We start from the raw sequence: 19,799 nt of genomic DNA on the forward strand, positions 1-19,799 counted from the left end.
GCTTATCTTACTGTGTTTGGGGTCTCCTTTTTGCAGGCTTCAGGTTCGTAGTTCCCGTTGTTTTTGGTGTCTGTTCTCAGTGGCTAAGGTTGGTTCAGTGGGTTGTGTAGGCCTCCTGGTGGAGGGGACTAGTGCCTGTGTTCTGGTGGATGAGGCTGGATCTTGTCTTTCTGGTGGGCAGGTCCACATCTGGTGGTATGTTTTGGGGTGTCTGTGGCCTTATTATGATTTTAGGCAGCCTCTCTGCTAATGGGTGGGGTTGTGTTCCTGTCTTGCTAGTTGTTTGACATAGGATGTCCAGCACTGTAGCTTGCTGGTCGTTGAGTGAAGCTGGGTGCTGGTGTTGAGATGGAGATCTCTGGGAGATTTTCGCCGTTTGATATTATGTGGAGCTGGGAGGTCTCTTGTGGACCAGTGTCCTGAAGTTGGCTCTCCCACCTCAGAGGCAGAGCACTGACTCCTGACTGCAGCACCAAGAGCATTTCATCCATATGGCTCAGAATAAAAGGGAGAAAAAGTAGAAAGAAAGAATTAGTAGAAGAAGAAAGAAAGAAAGAAAGAAAGGAGGGATGGAGGGAAGGAGGGAGGAAGGAAGGGAGGGAAGGAAGGAAAAAAAGAAAGAAGATAAAGTAAAATAAAATAAAGTAAGATAAAATATAATAAAGTTATTAAAGTAAAATAATTATTAAGAAAAAAACGGACCACTAAAAAAAAAAACGGATCACCACTAGGCATATACCCTGAGAAAACCATAATTCGAAAATTGTCATGTACCAAAATGTTCATTGCAGCTCTGTTTACAATAGCCTGGAGATGGAAGCAACCTAAGTGTCCATCATCGGATGAATGGATAAAGAAGATCTGGCACATATATACAATGGAATATTACTCAGCCATAAAAAGAAACGAAATTGAGCTATTTGTAGTGAGGTGGATAGACCTAGAGTCTGTCATACAGAGTGAAGTAAGTCAGAAAGAGAGAGACAAATACCGTATGCTAACACATATATATGGAATTTAAGAAAAAAAAATGTCATGAAGAACCTAGGGGTGAAACAGGAATAAAGACACAGACTTACTAGAGAATGGACTTGAGGATATGGGGAGGGGGGAGGGTAAAGGGTGACAAAGCGAGAGAGAGGCATGGACATATATACACTACCAAACGTAAGGTAGATAGCTAGTGGGAAGCAGCCGCATAGCACAGGGAGATCAGCTCGGTGATTTGTGACCGCCTGGAGGGGTGGGATAGGGAGGGTGGGAGGGAGGGAGACGCAAGAGGGAAGAGATATGGGAACATATGTATATATAAAACTGATTCATTTTGTTGTGAAGCTGAAACTAACATACCATTGTAAAGCAATTATACTCCAATAAGATGTTAAAATGAAAAAAAAAAAACGGACAGATAGAACCCTAGGACAAATGGTGGAAGCAAAGCTATATAGACATAATCTCACACAGAAGCATACACATACACACTCACAAAAAGAGGAAAAAGGGAAAAAATCATAAATCTTGCTCCCAAAGTCCACCTCCTTAATTTGGGATGATTCGTTGTCTCTTCAGGTATTCCACAGATGCAGGGTATATCAAGTTGATTGTGGAGCTTTAATCCGCTGCTTCTGCGGCAGCTGGGAGAGATTTCCCTTTCTCTTCTTTGTTCTCACAGCTCCCAGGAGCTCAGCTTTGGATTTGGCCCCGCCTCTGCGTGTAGGTCGCAGGCTCAGGCCGGGGGTGGGGGTGGGGGTGGGGGTGAGAGGGAGGGGCACGGAGTTCGGGGCGGGCCTGCGGCGGCAGACGCCGGCGTGACGTTGCACGAGCCTGAGGCGCTCCGGGCGTCCTCCTGGGGAAGTTGTGTCTGGATCCCGAGACCTTGGCAGTGGCGGGCTGGACAGGCTCCCCGGAAGCGGGGTGTGGATAGTAACCTGTGCTCACACACAGGCTTCTTGTTGGCGGCAGCAGCAGCCTTAGCGTCTCATGCCTGTCTCTGGGGTCCGCGCTTTTAGCCGCGGCTCGCGCCCATCTCTGGAGCTCCTTTAAGCAGCGCTCTGAATCCCCTCTCCTCACGCACCAGGAAACAAGGAGGTAAGAAAAAGTCTCTTGCCTCTTCGGCAGGTCCAGTCTTTTCCCCGGACTCCCTCCCGGCTAGCCGTGGCGCACTAACCCCCTGCAGGCTGTGTTCACGCCGCGAACCCCAGCCCTCTCCCTGTGCTCCGACCGAAGTCCGAGCCTCAGCTCCCAGCCCCGCCCGCCGCGGCGGGGGAGCAGACAAGCCTCTCGGGCTGGTGAGTGCCGGTCGGCCCTGATCCTCTGTGCGGGAATCTCCCCGCTTTGCCCCCCGCACCCCTGTTGCTGTGCTCTCCGCCGCAGCACCAAAGCTTTCCCCCTCCGCAGCCGCAGTCTCCGCCCGCGAAGGGGCTTCCTAGTGTGTGGAAACTTTTCCTCCTTCACAGTTGCCTCCCACTGGTGCAGGTCCCGTCCCTATCCTTTTGTCTCTGTTTTTTCTTTTGCCCTACCCAGGTACGTGGGGGTGGGGGGGTGGTTCTTGCCTTTTGGGAGGTCTGAGGTCTTCTGCCAGCGTTCAGCAGGTGTTTTGTAGGAGTTGTTCCACGTGTAGATGTATTTCTGGTGTATCTGTGGGGAGGCAGGTGATCTCCGCGTCTTACTCTTCCGCCATCTTCCCAGAAGCTCTCAAAATAACATAAAATTTGAACCAAAAGTGAACATTGAAAATACCACGACTACTTAAAATACACACTCTATTTATCCAAATTCCACTTGACAAATTTAAATGAAAACTGTAAGTACTGTTGTACGTTTTTTAAAAAATGTTGAATCTATTTTCTTTTAACTTGCTCATTTAAGTGGGTAAACTATTTTTGAAATGACATTTTGTCAAGAACATATCGGTATTTGGACCACCTGTTCTGATTTGCCTGAGACTGGAGGGTTTCCAGCATATAAGATTTTCAGCGCGAAAACCAGAAAACCCTAGGAAGTTCCAGGCATACCAGGATGAGTTGGTCACCCTAATACATTACTATTATAAATAATATAAAGTAGTAATCCCTTATACGCTAATATATTATTAGTATTGTAGACTTTATTTTTGAGAAATGATTTTGAGCTAAATAAACTTGTAGCTGTATCTGGAAGTGATTTCCTTGTCTTGGTCAAACTTGGCAGATAGAGTTCAGGCTTCCAAAATAGGTGAGGACACAACGCAAGCATTACACTTGATAGCTGAGAAAATGGCATTCTTATCCTTTTCTTTCTTTGTGGTTAAGCTTTAAGAACATTCTTCCTAATACAGCTGTAAGTAATCAATATAAAGGCATCCGAGTTTTGCTTTTCAGAGGCTTAGGGATGTGCTAGAACACAGCTGATATTGCATAAACAAATGCCTCTAGTTAAAAGGTAAAACCCAGTTTAGATACAGTATTGCATTTAAGATCGGAAAATGTAAGTTAAGTATTGGGCTAAACAGTGCATTCGTTTCCCACCTGGCAGAGGTCTGACCCCTGAGATCGATGGTGCTATGTTTAGAATTTTAAAATAATGCCACACTATTTTCTGCACAAGAAGAGAGTTTATATGGTAATGTAGAAATTTTAACTTGAATTATTGTATTGGAAGCCACAATCCTTGACTGCTTAACGAAATATATTTGGTTTCCTAACTACTCCTCCTTTTTGGTATTTTTGTGTACTAATTAATTAAAATAGGGTACTTTGTTTTAAAAATGGACACAGATTATATGTGTAAAGAGCATAAAAGCAGCACTAACTCAAGGCAAAATGGTGGAATCATTAACGTGTGTATTTTGGGTTTGCCCTGACCTTTGTCTTATTTTATTTCTTCCAATCTTAGTCTCCACACCTTTGGTACTCAAACCAGCTCATACCATATGTATTTCAAGCTCCGGACCTATCATTTCTATATCCTTCCATCAAACTTACCTATCCAGTGACCCATTTTGTCTGGAATTTCTAGATAGTTTAATAGAATAATTCACACTAGTGTTTTAATGTTAGTTATATCACACCTCCTATGGTATTTTCACTTTAACAGATTTCTCAAGGCATGGCTTAATGGAATAGATCTAAAGATTGAATTCCAGTAAGTGGAGAAGGCTATACTAGGAGAGGTCCCTCCAATAACGTATTGATATTAGTGTCCTATTGTTGCTGTTACCACAAACTTCCTGCCTTAAAAACACCACAAATTTATTCTCTTAAAGTTTTCAATGTCAGAAGTCTGAAATCAGTTTCAATGAGCTGAAATAAAAATGCTCTCAAGGTTGATTCCTACTTGGGATTCTAGGGGAGAATCTGTTTCCTTGCCTTTTTCATCTCCTCATGGCTGCCTGTATTCCTTGTCCTTTGGACCTTCTTCCATCTTCAAAATGCATCTCCAGTGTCCTTCACTTCGGATTCTTGATTCACATCTAATGTTTTTCTGATCTCCTGCCTCTCTGAGGACCCCTGCAATTACATTTAGGGCCCATCTGGATAATCCTAGCTAACCTCCTCATGACCCGATCTTTAATTAATCACATCTGGAAGTCCCTTTTGCTATGTAAGGTACATTCACAGTCCCAGGGATTAGGGTGAGGATAGCTTTTGAGAGGTCATTATTCAGCCTCCTACAAATAATATTCTCTCTGGTTATTTATGTCTATGGTGAGGTTGGCTCTGTAGGAAGGAAAAGCTATAATGATGACAAACCTTATCCCTCCATACAGCTGAGCATATAATTTGGGAACTGGGGATGGAGTACTGCATGGTGGTAACCACCAGCATCACATACCTTTATGGTCCCTGTTGTAGTGAGAATGGAGAGGTCATAGAATGAAGCCCTCCTGTCCACTTCCGTCCAGTCCTTTCTAAGGCCCCCTCTCAGTGCTGCTGGGATGGGGTTATAGGAGCTTCAGGAAAGGGGCCACAGACACAGAGATCAAAGTAATGGGGCCTATTGGATCTTGAGGCAAAAGTGGTATGTTTTAATGCTCAAGAAAGCCAAGAGAGAATATTTATCTTTTTCTTTATACGTGCGATTTTCCTTTCCTTTCCTTCCACAGTTCACATCCTATACATTCTTTGGGGCCCAGACAAGGTCTGCCTCTGGTCTCTCATGCCCCAGTGAGCTTTCCCTTGCCTGGGAATTGTCTACACTGCCTTCCTTACAATACGAGGCCATACCCAGGTGAGGAGTGGCTGTTGACATTTTAGAGAATATGTCTGTTTCCCCAACCAGGTTATAAACATAGTGACAGCAGGGACCATGTCTCCTGTATCTGTGAGTTCTCCACCACACTCCTACTACAGTGACTTAGTAACAGAGTGGATGTGGATGTTGAATGAATGAGTATGGGAAAACTGTTTTCCTAAATCAGACTTGAGTCAAGATCTGTGCTTTCAGCACATTTGTAAATAAATATTTCTAAATATTTATGATGCTCTTAGGCAAAGAGGAGGAGAATAGTTGCTCAATAAATATGTGTTGATTGATCAATCAACAAATAGTTCCTTAAGTACTACAGAAGGAAAGTTATTCTGGGTTCATTTTCATGGCATTGGCTAGCTTTCTAGCCCTTTTCCCCCCAAATCTATGCCAAAATGGTTGAAGTTTTAAGTGTAAAACAAGTTTAGGAGGAGCTTACAATAATATTTTTCCCATTTATCTGCTCCTGGATAATGTGAGTTAAAAACAAGTACTTTATGCATATACCACATGTAGTACTGTTTTAAAACCTAAGGTTTATATAATCACATGATGTTTCATAAACCTTTGGTAGAGATACTATACCTTAAAGTCAGTAATGTGTCTATTTCACTATCACACCACTTTTAGATCTTTATTTTAATGCTACCTCAAAGCTCTGGTCACTGGATAAAAATATTTATAACAAAGAAAAGGAAGATTAATATACTTAATAAATAAAAGCCTCTTAAAATTATTTAGGAAAAGATGACTGTGGCCAAACCCCACCCATAACTCAACTGGTAAACATACTGTTTACAAAAGAAAAAATACAAACAAAAATAAACATACAAAAAGGCTCATTTCAATGTGATCAAATGATGCAAATTCAAACAACAGGGAGACTCCACATTTCATTTATCCAGTTGGCAAATATGTAAAGAATATGTAATATCCAGTAGATGGGAATACTCTTGGTATTGGCAAAAATACTGCCTAATAAGTGTTCCCATGTGGGGTGGCTCTCAGTTGGTATAAACTTTATAGAGGGCAATTTGATCATTATCAAAGGACTATAAAATGTATACATTTGTCTAAGTGATTCAAAAAAGTTTTACCTAAATAATTCATTGGAATATACACTGCACTTCTATGCCAAAACAATAACAACCAATTCCCCAAACTACTGACAAAAGAGAAATAATTAAATTAAAAACTAAGTAAATGAGATAATTAAATTGATACAACCATATAATTAAAAGACTTTGATTCATTAAAAATTATGTTTTCATGTAATAATTGCATAAGAAATCCTTATTTTTCACTAGTAAGTCAAACATATAGGGTGCAAATAGAGCATGATCTCACAGACATTTGTACGTCTGTCTTATGCCCATATTTATATATATGTACACGTGTTAACAAGAGTTATCTCTGAAAGATGGTTTTATTTGTATTTTACATTCTCTTCTTTGTTTTTGTTTTATTCAGAATTTCAACCATTAACAAGTTACCTTGTAATCAGATAAAAATCCAGTAAGTTCTATTTAAAAAGGACTAGAGACCCCAGCCTCTGCACTGATAAACACCCCTCCCCACCGCCGCTAGCCTGGGAGGTGCCCACCTGCGCAAATTCACTTTGTACTGGCTTGCCTCCCCCTTGTTCCCCCGTGGGAGAGTCAGCTGAAGAGGACCCAGCTGCAGCGTGGTGAGGTCCTGGGGAATATGCCAACCACAGAGGGGTCATGCAACCTGAGGTCCCTTGGCAAGCCTCTACTACTTCCTGCTTTTATTCCTCATCACCTTGGTCACCCTCGTCCAAAATTAGGATGAACATAGTCTTCTCATTGTGGTACAGCAGAGGGGTTTTCCACCAGACCCAGCTGGGGAAATGTTATTCTCATTGCTCTTCCCTCTGCAGTGTCTTGGCTCAGATGGGATGGAAGAAGTGTGCTTTACTGTGCAGTTGGCAGAGGATGGAAGTGGTAATAACACAAGCGTTGACTAGACTCAATATTAGTGATGGTGCTGGGGAGTCGTCCCAGCTTTGGGCTGCCTGAAGGCAGTGGTGATCCCCTGCTTGTCCTATCTGTCAGTCTATTTGATCTCCAAATGAATTGCTTTTGATAACAGCTATATAAATGCAGAACTGATCCGCTGGGCCTTCTTAAATGAGACTCCTCGCTTTCATCTCCCAGTCATTTCAAAAAGCAGATAGACTTGTTAGAGGTTTTAATGCAGTGATTTATGTTTTATCTTGCCTGGTTTGAGGCAGCATTTATTTAGCACTAAATTCCTCCCAAGCCTCGATGTGAGGGGAGGCTCACATATGTTGTATGTTGAACATACAACATTTGGGGTTTCTTTTTTAAAAAAAAAATAAATTCAATAATATATGTTTTTCTCCTTTATTATGGTCAGGAAAGGCAATAAACTTTATTTTAAGGAAGGAGGGAGGAAACAGAAAAAGTCACCATACAAAACACTTTCATTATCAGACACTTGGCAATGTTATAGGGAACCAGAAAGGAACAGTATTAATTCTCCAATTCTATAGAACAAAGCATTAAGCTTCCCCCACCCAATGACCACCAGAAAAAGAAACCAAAATTAATTTCAATTAAAACAAAGGAAGACAAATTCTCTCATGGTTTTGTCCCATGTCGTTTGCATTTTCTATAAGAAAACAAACTGTGGAAGTCTTATTTCTCTTTCTTGTAATTTTTCTCTCCTTACACCGCATTTTCTAACCTCTTTCTGCTTTCACCCCTTTCCCATTGTATGAATGAAGAAAATTCTATTAAAGAGAATGGAGCATCATTTATAATACACAGAACCTTTTGTAAGAAGCTTTGTACATTTACCACTCAAAGGCTATAAGTAAGCTTATTTAAGGGATATATTTAGGGGAAAAGACACAATGTATTGCAACTTGAGAATGAAATAGAGCTTGACCCCTTTTTTAAATAATTAATTAATTAATTAATTAATTAATTATGTTTGGCTGCATTGGGTCTTCACTGCTATGCACAGGCTTTCTCTAGTTGTGGCAAGCCGGGGCTACTCTTCGTTGCAGTGTGCGGGCTTCTCATTGTGGTGGCTTCTCTTGTTGCAGAGCACGGGCTCTAGGTGCGCGGGCTTCAGTAGTTGTGGCTCGAGGGCTCAGAAGTTGTGGCTCGTGGGCTCTAGAACGCAGGCTCAGTAGTTGTGGCGCACGGGCTTAGTTGTTCCGCTGTGTGTGGCATCTTCCCGGACCAGGGCTCGAACCTGTGTCCCCTGCATTGGCAGGTGGATTCTTAAGCACTGCGTCACCAGGGAAGTCCCTTGATTTCATTTTCATTAGAGGAATATCTCGCTTCATGAAATATTGTTGTAAGAAGCACATTGTAAATTGTATATGTGTATATAATAGAACCATCTAAATGAATTGTGACAACTTGCTATTTGAAATTGTGGTTTTTAAATCAAGTATATTGTGATTTTCAAATAAAGCATCAGCCCAAATCTCAACTTTTCATTGATCATGTTTGGTTGAAAGGAGATTATTCTCCCATGAAACACCATAACAATTTATTCCAATCACTGTGCAGTATGACAAACTGCAATGGCATCTTCTTAAAAGTGATATATAATAGAGCAGAGAAAAAGAGACCACATGGTGTGAAATACTTGACATCTCCACTTATAGGAGATAGAATTCATTTTTGAGAACTAAGGGGACTCATAACTCAAAAGTGTCAAAGCTACCTGGAGATGGATTAAGATTTTTTTCTATGTGGTAGAAAACACATTTGTGTCCTGCGTAAGGCTTTCACTCTGTAATTTCCTTTTGAATCACAAGAACAGAGAAAAGAAGCGTTTTAAATGCTTGAACATTTGGTTAAAGTAGCTTAGATTGTAGTCGCTGCATTGCATGCAACAGGTTACAGCTGCTGGTAATAATTAGATTGCTCGTGATTCCTTTTACCTTGTTACTCTTTCTAAATGTTTATATAAATACTGGAAAACTTATTAAGTTTTTTGAAATAGAATATTCAAGTTAAAGGAGAATTGACAAGTATATCGATTTCTTGAAAAAAATGCTTTGTATTGATAATTGTAAAAATAATAATTACACTTTGTAGTGATAAACATATTTTCCAATGAAGAAAACACAGTGATGAAATAGTTTGATTTCCATTTTTCAGATGAGGAAGGCAGTAAAGTTAACTAAAGGCCATACATCTTAGAAACAATATTATGATGATTATTCACCTGATATTCATTTTGCTGCCTTTCTGGTAGGATAACAGATAGTTTATAGTTTCTTTTGAATACGGGCATTTTTGTTGCGTATATAGTGCCATATAAATAGCCTTAGGAAAGTATATTCTTAAAAAGTACAGTACCATTTTATACCCTATAAAGAGAAATAATCATAATAATGAATTTTAAAAGCTTCGTAAATCACAATATCTACACTGATCCACTGTAAAAAAACAATCTTATTTATTAGTGTCTATTATTAATTCCACATTATACAATGTGAAGTATTTTTTTTAACATCTTTATTGGAGTATAATTGCTTTACAATGGTGTGTTAGTTTCTGCTTTATAACAAAGTGAATCAGTTATACATATACATATATCCCCATATCCCCTCCCTCTTGTGTCTCCCTCCCTCCCACCCTCCCTATCCCCCACTTCTAGCTGGTCACAAAGCACCGAGCTGATCTCCCTGTGTTATGAAACTGCTTCCCACTAGCTATTTTATGTTTGGTAGTGTATACATGTCCATGCCACTCTCTCACTTGTCCTAACTTACCCTTCCTCCTCTCCATGTCCTCAAGTCCTTTCTCTAGTAGGTCTGCATCTTTATTCCCGTCTTGCCCCTAGGTTCTTCATGACCTTTTTTTTTTTTGGTTCCATATATATGTGTTAGCATATGGTATTTGTTTTTCTCTTTCTGACTTACTTCACTCTGTGTGACAGACTCTAGGTCTATCCACCTCACTACAAATAACTCAATTTTGTTTCTTTTTATGGCTGAGTAATATTCCATTGTATATATGTGCCACATCTTCTTTATCCATTCATCTGTCGATGGACCCTTAGGTTGCTTCCATGTCCTGGCTATTGTAAATAGTGCTGCAGTGAACATTGTGGTACATGACTCTTTTTGAATTATGCTTTTCTCAGGGTATATGCCCAGTAGTGGGATTGCTGGGTCGTATGGTAGTTCTATTTTTAGTTTTTTAAGGAACCTCCATACTGTTCTCCATAGTGGCTATATCAATTTACATTCCCACCAACAGTGTATGAGGGTTCCCTTTTCTCCACACCCTCTCCAGCATTTATTGTTTGTAAATGTTTTGATAATGACCGTTCTGACTGGTGTGAGATGATATCACATTGTAGTTTTGATTTGCATTTCTCTAATGATTAATGATGTTGACCATTCTTTCATGTGTTTGTTGGCAATCTGTATATATTCCTTATAGAAATGTCTATTTAGATCTTCTGCCCATTTTTGGATTGGCTTATTTGATTTTTTGATATTTAGCTGCATGAGCTGCTTGTAAATTTTGGGGATTAATCCTTTGTCAGTTGCTTCATTTGCAAATATTTTCTCCCATTCTGAGGGTTGTCTTTTGGTCTTCTTTATGGTTTCCTTTGCTGTGCAAAAGCTTTGAAGTTTCATTAGGTCCCATTTGTTTATTTTTGTTTTTATTGCCATTTCTCTAGGAGGTGGGTCATAAAGGATCTTGCTGTGATTTATGTCATAGAGTGTTCTGCCTATGTTTTCCTCTAAGAGTTTGATAGTGTCTGGCCTTACGTTTAGGTCTTTAATCTATTTTGAGTTTATTTTTGTGTGGTGTTAGGGAGTGTTCTAATTTCATCCTTTACATGTAACTGTCCTGTTTTCCCAGCACCATTTATTGAAGAGACTGTCTTTTCTCCATTGTGTATTCTTGCCTCCTTTATCAAAGATAAGGTGACCATATGTGATGGGTTTATCTCTGGGCTTACTATCCTGTTCCATACATCTATATTTCTGTTTTTGTGCCAGTACCATACTGTCTTGCTTACTGTACCTTTGTAGTACATTTTGAAGTCCAGGAGCCTGATTCCTCCAGCTCTGTTTTTCTTTCTCAAGATTGCTTTGGCTATTCGGGGTCTTTTGTGTTTCCATAAAAATTGTGAACATTTTTGTTCTAGTTCTGTGAAAAATGCCTGTGGTAGTTTGACAGGAAGTGCACTGAATCTGTGGATTGCTTTGCGAAGTATAGTCATTTTCACAATGTTGATTCTTCCAATTCAAGAACATGGTATATCTCTCCATCTATTTGTAACATCTTTAATTTCTTTCATCAGTGTCTTATAATTTTCTGCATACAGGTCTTTTGTTCCTTAGGTAGGTTTATTCCTAGATATTTTATTCTTTTTCTTGCAATGGTAAATGGGAGTGTTTTCTTGATTTCACTTTCAGATTTTTCATCCTTAGTGTATAGGAATGCCAGAGATTTCTGTGCATTAATTTTGTATCCTGCTACTTTACCAAATTCATTGATTAGCTCTAGTAGTTTTCTGGTAGCATCTTTAGGATTCTCTATGTATGGTGTCATGTCATCTGCAAACAGTGACAGCTTTACTTCTTCTTTTCCGATTAGGATTCCATTAATTTCTTTTTCTTCTCTGATTGCTGTGGCTAAAACTTCCAAAACTATGTTGAATAATAGTGGTGAGAGTGGGCAACCTTGTCTTGTTCCTGAGTTTAGTGGAAAGGGTTTCACTTTTTCACCATCGAGGATGATGTTTGCTGTGGGCTTGTCATATATGGCCTTCATTATGTTGAGGTAAGTTCCCTCTATGCCTACTTTCTGGAGGGTTTTTATCATAAATCGGTGTTGAATTTTGTCGAAAGCTTACTCTGCATCTATTGAGATGATCATATGGTTTTTCTCCTTCAATTTGTTAATATGGTGTATCACGTTGATTGATTTGCGTATGTTGAAGAATCCTTGCATTCCTGGGATAAACCCCACTTGATCATGGTGTATGATCCTTTTAATGTGCTGTTGGATTCTGTTTGCTCGTATTTTGTTGAGGATTTTTGCGTCTAGGTTCATCAGTGATATTGGTCTGCAGTTTTCTTTTTTTGTGACATCTTTGTCTGGTTTTGGTATGAGGGTGATGGTGGCCTCGTAGAATGAGTTTGGGAGTGTTCTGCCCTCTGCTATATTTTGGAAGAGTTTGAGAAGGATAGGTGTTAGCTCTTCTTTCAATGTTTGATAGAATTCACCTGTGAAGCCATCTGGTCCTGCCTGGGCTTTTGTTTGTTGGAAGATTTTTAATCAGAGTTTCAATTTCAGGGCTTGTGATTGGTCTGTTCACATTTTCTATTTCTTCCTGGTTCAGTCTCAGAAGGTTGTGCATTTCTAAGAATTTGTCCATTTCTTCCAGGTTGTCCATTTTATTGGCATAGAGTTGCTTGTAGTAATCTCTCAGGATCGTTTGTATTTCTGCAGTGTCAGTTGTTACTTCTCCTTTTTCATTTCTAATTCTATTGATTTGAGTCTTCTCCCTTTCTTTCTTGATGAGTCTGGCTAATGGTTTACCAATTCTGTTTATCTTCTTAAAGAACCAGCTTTTAGTTTTATTGATCTTTGCTATCGTTTCCTCCATTTCTTTTTCATTTATTTCTGATCTGATCTTTATGATTTCTTTTCTTCTGCTAACTTTGGGGGTTTTTTTGTTCTTCTTTCTCTAATTGCTTTAGGTGTAAGGTTAGGTTGTTTATTTGAGATGTTTCTTGTTTCTTAAGGTAGGATTGTATTGCTATAAAATTCCCTCTTAGAAGTGCTTTTGCTGCATCCCATAGGTTTTGGGTGATCATGTTTTCCTTGTCATTTGTTTCTAGGTATTTTTTAATTTCCTCTTTGATTTTTTCAGTTATCTCTTGGTTCTTATGTAGTGTATTGTTTAGCCTCCATGCGTTTGTATTTTTTACAGATCTTTTCCTGTAATTGATAGCTAGTCTCATAGCGTTGTGGTCAGAAAAGATACTTGATACGATTTCAATTTTCTTACATTTACCAAGGCTTGATTTGTGACCCAAGATATGATCTATCCTGGAGAATGTTCCATGAGCACTGGAGAAGAAAGTGTATTCTGTTGTTTTTGGATGGAATGTCGTATAAATATCAATTAAGTCCATCTTGTTTAATGTATCATTTAAAGCTTGTGTTTCCTTATTTATTTTCATTTTGGATGATCTGTCCATTGGTGAAAGTGGGGTGTTAAAGTCCCCTACTATGAATGTGTTCCTGTTGATTTCCCCTTTTATGGCTGTTAGTGTTTGCCTTCTGTATTGAGGTGCTTCTATATTGGGTGCATAAATATTTACAATTGTTCTATCTTCTTCTTGGATTGATCCCTTGATCATTATGTAGTGTCCTTCTTTGTCTCTTGTAATAGTCTTTGTTGTAAAGTCTATTTTGTCTGATATGAGAATTGCTACTACAGCTTTCTTTTGATTTCCATTTGCATGGAACATTTTTTTCCATCCCCTCACTTTCAGTCTGTTTGTGTCCCTAGGTCTGAAGTGGGTCTCTTGTATACAGCATATATATGGGTCTTGTTTTTGTATCCATTCAGCCAGTCTATGTCTTTTGGTTGGAGCAGTTAATCCATTTACACTTAAGATAATTATCGATATGTATGTTCCTATTACCATTTTCTTAATTGTTTTGGATTTGTTATTGTAGGTCTTTTCCTTCTTTTGTGTTTCCTGCCTAGAGAAGTTCGTTTAGCGTTTGTTGTAAAGCTGGTTTGGTTGTGCTGAATTCTCTCAGCTTTTGCTTGTCTGTGAAGGTTTTAGTTTCTCCATCGAATCTGAATGAGATCCATGTTCAGTAGAGTAATCTTGGTTGTAAGTTTTTCCCTTTCATCACTTTAAATATGTCCTGCCGCTGCCCTCTGTCTTGCAGGGTTTTTGCTGAAAGATCAGCTGTTAACCTTATGGGCATTCCCTTGTATGTTTATGTTGTTTTTCCCTTGTTGCCTTTAATGTTTATCTTTGTATTTAATTTTTAATAGTTTGATTAATATGTGTCTTGAGGTGTTCCTCCTTGGATTTATCCTGTATGGGACTCTCTGTGCTTCCTGTACTTGATTAACTATTTTCTTTCCCATATTAGGGAAGTTTTCAACTATAATCTCTTCAAATATTTTCTCAGTCCCTTTCTTTTTCTCTTCTTCTTCTGGAACCCCTATAATTCGAATGTTGGTGCGTTTAATATTGTCCCGGAGGTCCTTGAGACTGTCCTCAGTTCTCTTCATTCTTTTTTCTTTATTCTGCTCTGCAGTAGTTATTTCCACTATTTTATCTTCCAGGTCACTTATCCGTTCTTCTGCCTCAGTTATTCTGCTCTTGATCCCTTCTAGAGAATTTTTAATTTGACTTATTGTGTTGTTCATGATTGTTTGTTTGCTCTTTAATTCTTCTAGGTCCTTGTTAAACGTTTCTTGTATTTCCTCTATTCTATTTCCAAGATTTTGGATCATCTTTATTATCATTATTCTGAATTCTTTTTCAGGTAGACTGCCTATTTCCTCTTCATTTGTTAGGTCTGGTGGGTTTTTACCTTGCTCCTTCATCTGCTGTGTTTCTTTTCCTTCTCATTTTGCTTGACCTACTGTGTTTGGGGTCTCCTTTTCACATGCTGCAGGTTCGTAGTTCCCGTTGTTTTTCGTGTCTGCCCCCAGTGGCTAAGGTTGTTTCAGTGGGTTCTGTAGTCTTCCTGCTGGAGGGGAGTAGCGTCTGTGTTCTGGTGGATGAGGCTGGATCTTGTCTTTCTGGTGGGCAGGTCCATGTCTTGTGTTGTGTTTTGTGGTGTCTGTGGCCTTATTATGATTTTAGGCAGCCTCTCTGCTAGTGGGTGGGGTTGTGTTCCTGTCTTGCTAGTTGTTTGGCATAGGGTGTCCAGCACTGTAGCTTGCTGGTCATTGAGTGGAGCTGGGTCTTGGCATTGAGATGGAGATCTCTGGGAGAGCTTCTTCTGTTTGATATTACATGGAGCCAGGAGGTCTCTGGTGGACCAATGTCCTGAATTCAGCTCTCCCACCTCAGAGGCACAGGGCTGACACCCGGCTGGAGCACCAAGGCCCTGTCAGCCACACGGCTCAGAAGAAAAGGGAGAAAAAAAGGAAAGAAAGAAATAAATAATAAAATAAAGTTATTAAAACAATTATTAAAGATTTAAAAGTCATTAAAAAAAATAAAGAATGCAAGTAGAGAGCAACCAAGCCAATAAACAAATCCATCAATCATAACAAGCGCTAAAAGCTATACTAATAAAAAAACCAAAAAACAGACAGAACCGTAGGACAAATGGTAAAAGCAAATATCTACAGACAGAATCACACAAAGAAGCACACACATACACACTCACAATAGGAGTAAGAGGAAAAAATATATATACAAAAAAAAAGGAAGAGAGCAACCAAATCAGTAAACAAATCTCCCAATGATAATAAGCTCTAAATACTAAACTAAGATAAACATAAAGCCAGAAGCAAATTAGATGCAGAAAGCAAACCCCAATCTACAGTTGCTCCTGAAGTCCACCACCTCAATTTTGGGATGATTCGTTGTCTATTCAGGTATTCCACAGATGCAGGGTACATCAAGTTGATTATAGAGATTTAATCCGCTGCTCCTGAGGCTGGTGGGAGAGATTTCCCTTTCTCTTCTTTGTTCCCACAGCTCCTGGCATTCAGCTTTGGATTTGGCCCCGCCTCTGTGTGTAGGTCGCCTGAGGGCGTCTGTTCCCACTCGGACAAGACAGGGATAAAGGAGCAGCTGATTAGGGGGCTCTGGCTCATTCAGGCGGGAGGGAGGGGGGTACAGAATGCGGGGTGAGCCTGCGGCGGCAGAGGTCAGCATGACGTTGTACCAGCCTGAGGCACGCCGTGTGTTCTCTTGAGGAAGTTGTCCCTGGATTCACGGGACCCTGGCAGTAGCAGGCTGCACAGGCTCCTGGGAGGGGAGGTGTGGATAGTGACCTGGGCTTGCACACAGGCTTCTTGGTGGCCGCAGCAGCAGCCTTAGCGTCTCACGCCCGTCTCTGGTGTCCGCAATGATAGCCGCAGCTCGCGCCCGTCTCTGGAGCTTGTTTAGGCGGTGCTCTGAATCCCCTCTCCTCGCGCACCCCGCAACAATGGTCTCTTGCCTCTTAGGCAGGTCCAGACTTTTTCCTGGACTCCCTCCCGGCTAGCTGTGGCTCACTAGTCTCTTCAGACTGTGTTCACGCCGCCAACCCCAGTCCTCTCCCTGCGCTCCGACCGAAGTCCGAGCCTCAGCTCCCAGCCCCGCCCGCCCCAGCGGTTGAGCAGACAAGCCTCTCGGGTTGGTGAGTGCCGGTCGGCACCGATCCTCTGTGCGGGAATCTCTCCGCTTTGCCCTCCGCACCCCTGTTGCTGTGTTCTCCGCGGCTCCGAAGCTTTCCCCCTGTGCCACCTGCAGTCTCCGCCCGCGAAGGGGCTTCCTAGTGTGTGGAAACTTTTCCTCCTTCACGGCTCCCTCCCACTGGTGCACGTCCCGTCCCTATCCTTTTGTCTCTGTTTATTCTCTTTTCTTTTGCCCTACCCAGGTACGTGGGGGGTTTCTTGCCTTTTGGGAGGTCTGAGGTCTTCTGCCAGCGTTCAGTAGATGTTCTGTAGGAGTTGTTCCACGTGTAGATGTATTTCTGGTGTATTTGTCGGGAGGAAGGTGATCTCCACGTCTTACTCCTCTGCCATCTTGAACGTCTCTCACAAGATCATATCTTGACTAAAGTACATTTTATTCTTTCTTGAAACTGTGCCAACTTCCTCATTCTACAAAATAATCTACATATACCATCTCTTTATGTAGCTGCACCCTTTCTCTATTTCTGTCATATTTATCTAAGTACATTTCTGTCCCTTTGCCTATAAAGTTTTGAGGTCATAGGGGTCTTATTTGCCTGCATAGGTTGGACTTAAAGAATCGTAAGGAACTTAAGAATTCTCCCCCATTTAATACCCTTGTATTAGAGATAAAGAATAAAATCTAAATAGATTAAATCATTAAACTCCACAGAGAAGCAAAAGGATAATTTAAAAATCCATGATAAGTATGCCTTCTGCTTATCCACTCACAAAGGTTTAGTGGTGGCTTTCAAACATCATTAGTGTATTTCTAAAATTATATACAGATTTCAACCAGAAAGCAGCATCTCTCCCTCCCCATCTTCTTCACCTTTTTTTTTTTTTTTTTTTTTTTTACACATATGCTTAGCTTCACACAGGCAGGTGCCATAAGTCAGGTTAGAAAGGGAGGCTCTGGAGTCAGATTTTGGGGTTTGAGTCTTCACAACTTATGAGCTCTGCAACCTTGGGCAAGTTGCTTAACTTCCCTATACCTTACTTTTTTCTTCTGTTAAATGGGCATAACAGTGGCCACCACCATGCGGGTTGTTTATAAATTAGTTAATCTATGCAAAAGAAAAAGAACGTGCCAGTAGGGGGAAAACATTCAATAAAGGGTAGTCATCATTATTATTGTAACCAATAAACGGAACAGCATGGCAAGTGGTAATAATCAAAATGTAACACATATTTCTCTTTCACCACCTTTTTGTACTTTATAGGCTGGAGAAAACCTTTCTCCTGCCACTAGATGAAAACTCAGCAGACCACATGAGTTTCCTGTCCTTCCACTTATACTAGATAGTTCTGTGTACTTTATGATACAAAAATGTAGTTTTATTAAAAAGAAAAGGTGTTCCATTCAACATAGCAGTAAACACTTCAGCTTCATGGGCAAGTAAGAGTCTCCCCACCTCCTGCTGACTTGTACGTGTGGACAGTTTGCCTTGTGTGCTTGGCTTCTGCTTTCTTATTCTGCTCATCGCTTCCTGCTCTAGCTGCTGGGTTGCACTTTGAAAAAAAAGACAAGAAAATACATATTGGCCAAGTGGCAGGTATTATTGGAAGTTGACGTTTACCCTCCCTGGGCCACTCTCTCTGAGCCGATTTTCAAAGCTGATTTTTTTGTGATGTTGGAGGACAGTTGTTGGTGGGTCTCTTCTGTTTCTGGACACCTCATGAGTAGAGGCACTGATTGCCTTTGTTCTAGACTATCTTTTTCAGGGTGTTTATACAGTGTACAGCCTCAGAAGATAGGAATAGGGTCTCCCTCCAGAGAAAAAAATAGTCATGTGTACTTTCCAGTATAAAAGATTTAGATTCCTTGAGCTCAGGGCTTCTCTTCTGTAATGCAACCCATTGCTCAGGTAGGTGTCGTTTGACCCTTTCTGCAATTCCCTGTAGAACCTGGGGCTTAGGGAACTAGTGCAAGAAAATGCTGATTTTTCTGGGTATTGCTAGTGATGTGAGTGATAAAGCCCTTGGTTTCTGATGCAGGAGTCTTGTATCCTCTGCCAGCATCCATGAAACTGTGGGAAGTGAACTCCCCAGCTTGCAAAAAAACAAAATCTCAGACCTTTCACAGTTCTTAACAAAGGGATGTTCCTTGGGTCCTCAGAGTCCTCTGCTTTGGGAAACCTCCTCTTAATTACATTTCTCTTCTCATGGGTAATGTGTTCCCTGGGACTCCCAACTCCCTCTTCAGTGCCTACTTTTCCATAGATTCACACTACACAGACTCTCTGTTAAAATGTATTCACTCTTGGAAGAATAGAACTAAAAAGCTCCAAGCTGGCTCTCTCTTCCATGTGACCAGCCTCTGGACCATAGGAAGTACTGATGCATACTTTGCCAGACTTTGCAAATGCAAGCCAATTCTGATGTTGACACATGCCACTGTAGCTCTCCGTGGCATGAATCAGGCACCAGTCCTCAGTGTTACCCAGGAGGTCATGTATTTCAAGTTCTCCAAGTGATCCCATAAAAGTCACTGTCATAGTTAGCAGCCTGGTCCCTCCCTAAATATTGTATTGTAAAAATGCAATAACCAAGATAAAACTCACTCAAAGTGCTCCACAGGAGAATGGAGATGACAAAGGAGTTAGTGAACTTGAAGATACACATATATCAGTAGAAATTATCTAATCTGAACAACAGAAAAATATTGAAAAAAACATACCCAAGATAAAAAAGATAACCTGCCTGTCCTATAATAATTGATAAAATTGAATTTATTGTTTGAAATCTCCTTAAGAAGACTCCTCCACACCCAGCTGGTTTCAACAAATTATATTGGCATAATTGGTCATCCAAAGGTGGAAAAAAGTAAACTGACTTTATACAAAATGTAACTCAAAATGGATTATGGACCGAAAAGTGAAATGTAAACCTATAATATTTGTGGAAGAAAACTTAAGAGAAAGTCTTAATGACTTAGATTAGAGGAATATTTCTTAGACATGACATAAAATCACAATTCATCAAAGAAAATATTGATAAATTGGACTTCATCCAACATTTTAAAAATTGCTCTATAAAAAACTCTAGTAACATAATTAAAGGACAACTACGGGTTGACAAAAATATTTGCATGTCACGTATCCAAAAAAGGACTTGTATTCAGAATACACCAAGGAACTCTCAAACTCTGCAATAGTAAAACA

General features: G+C 40.3%; 1 long non-coding RNA gene across 1 annotated transcript in view; it reads left to right on the plus strand.

Annotated features, from left to right (window-relative positions):
- The first annotated feature begins 1,851 nt into the window (after positions 1-1,851).
- LOC307192820 overlaps positions 1,852-19,799 on the plus strand; it is a 157,813-nt gene continuing 139,865 nt past the window's right edge. Inside the window, exon 1 of the long non-coding RNA XR_013830173.1 lies at positions 1,852-2,088. This is a non-coding gene — a long non-coding RNA (uncharacterized lncRNA). The remainder of the gene's footprint in view (positions 2,089-19,799) is intronic.

The sequence above is a fragment of the Stenella coeruleoalba genome (genome assembly GCF_951394435.1).
Source record: "Stenella coeruleoalba genome assembly, chromosome: 10".
NCBI lineage: Eukaryota > Metazoa > Chordata > Mammalia > Artiodactyla > Delphinidae > Stenella > Stenella coeruleoalba.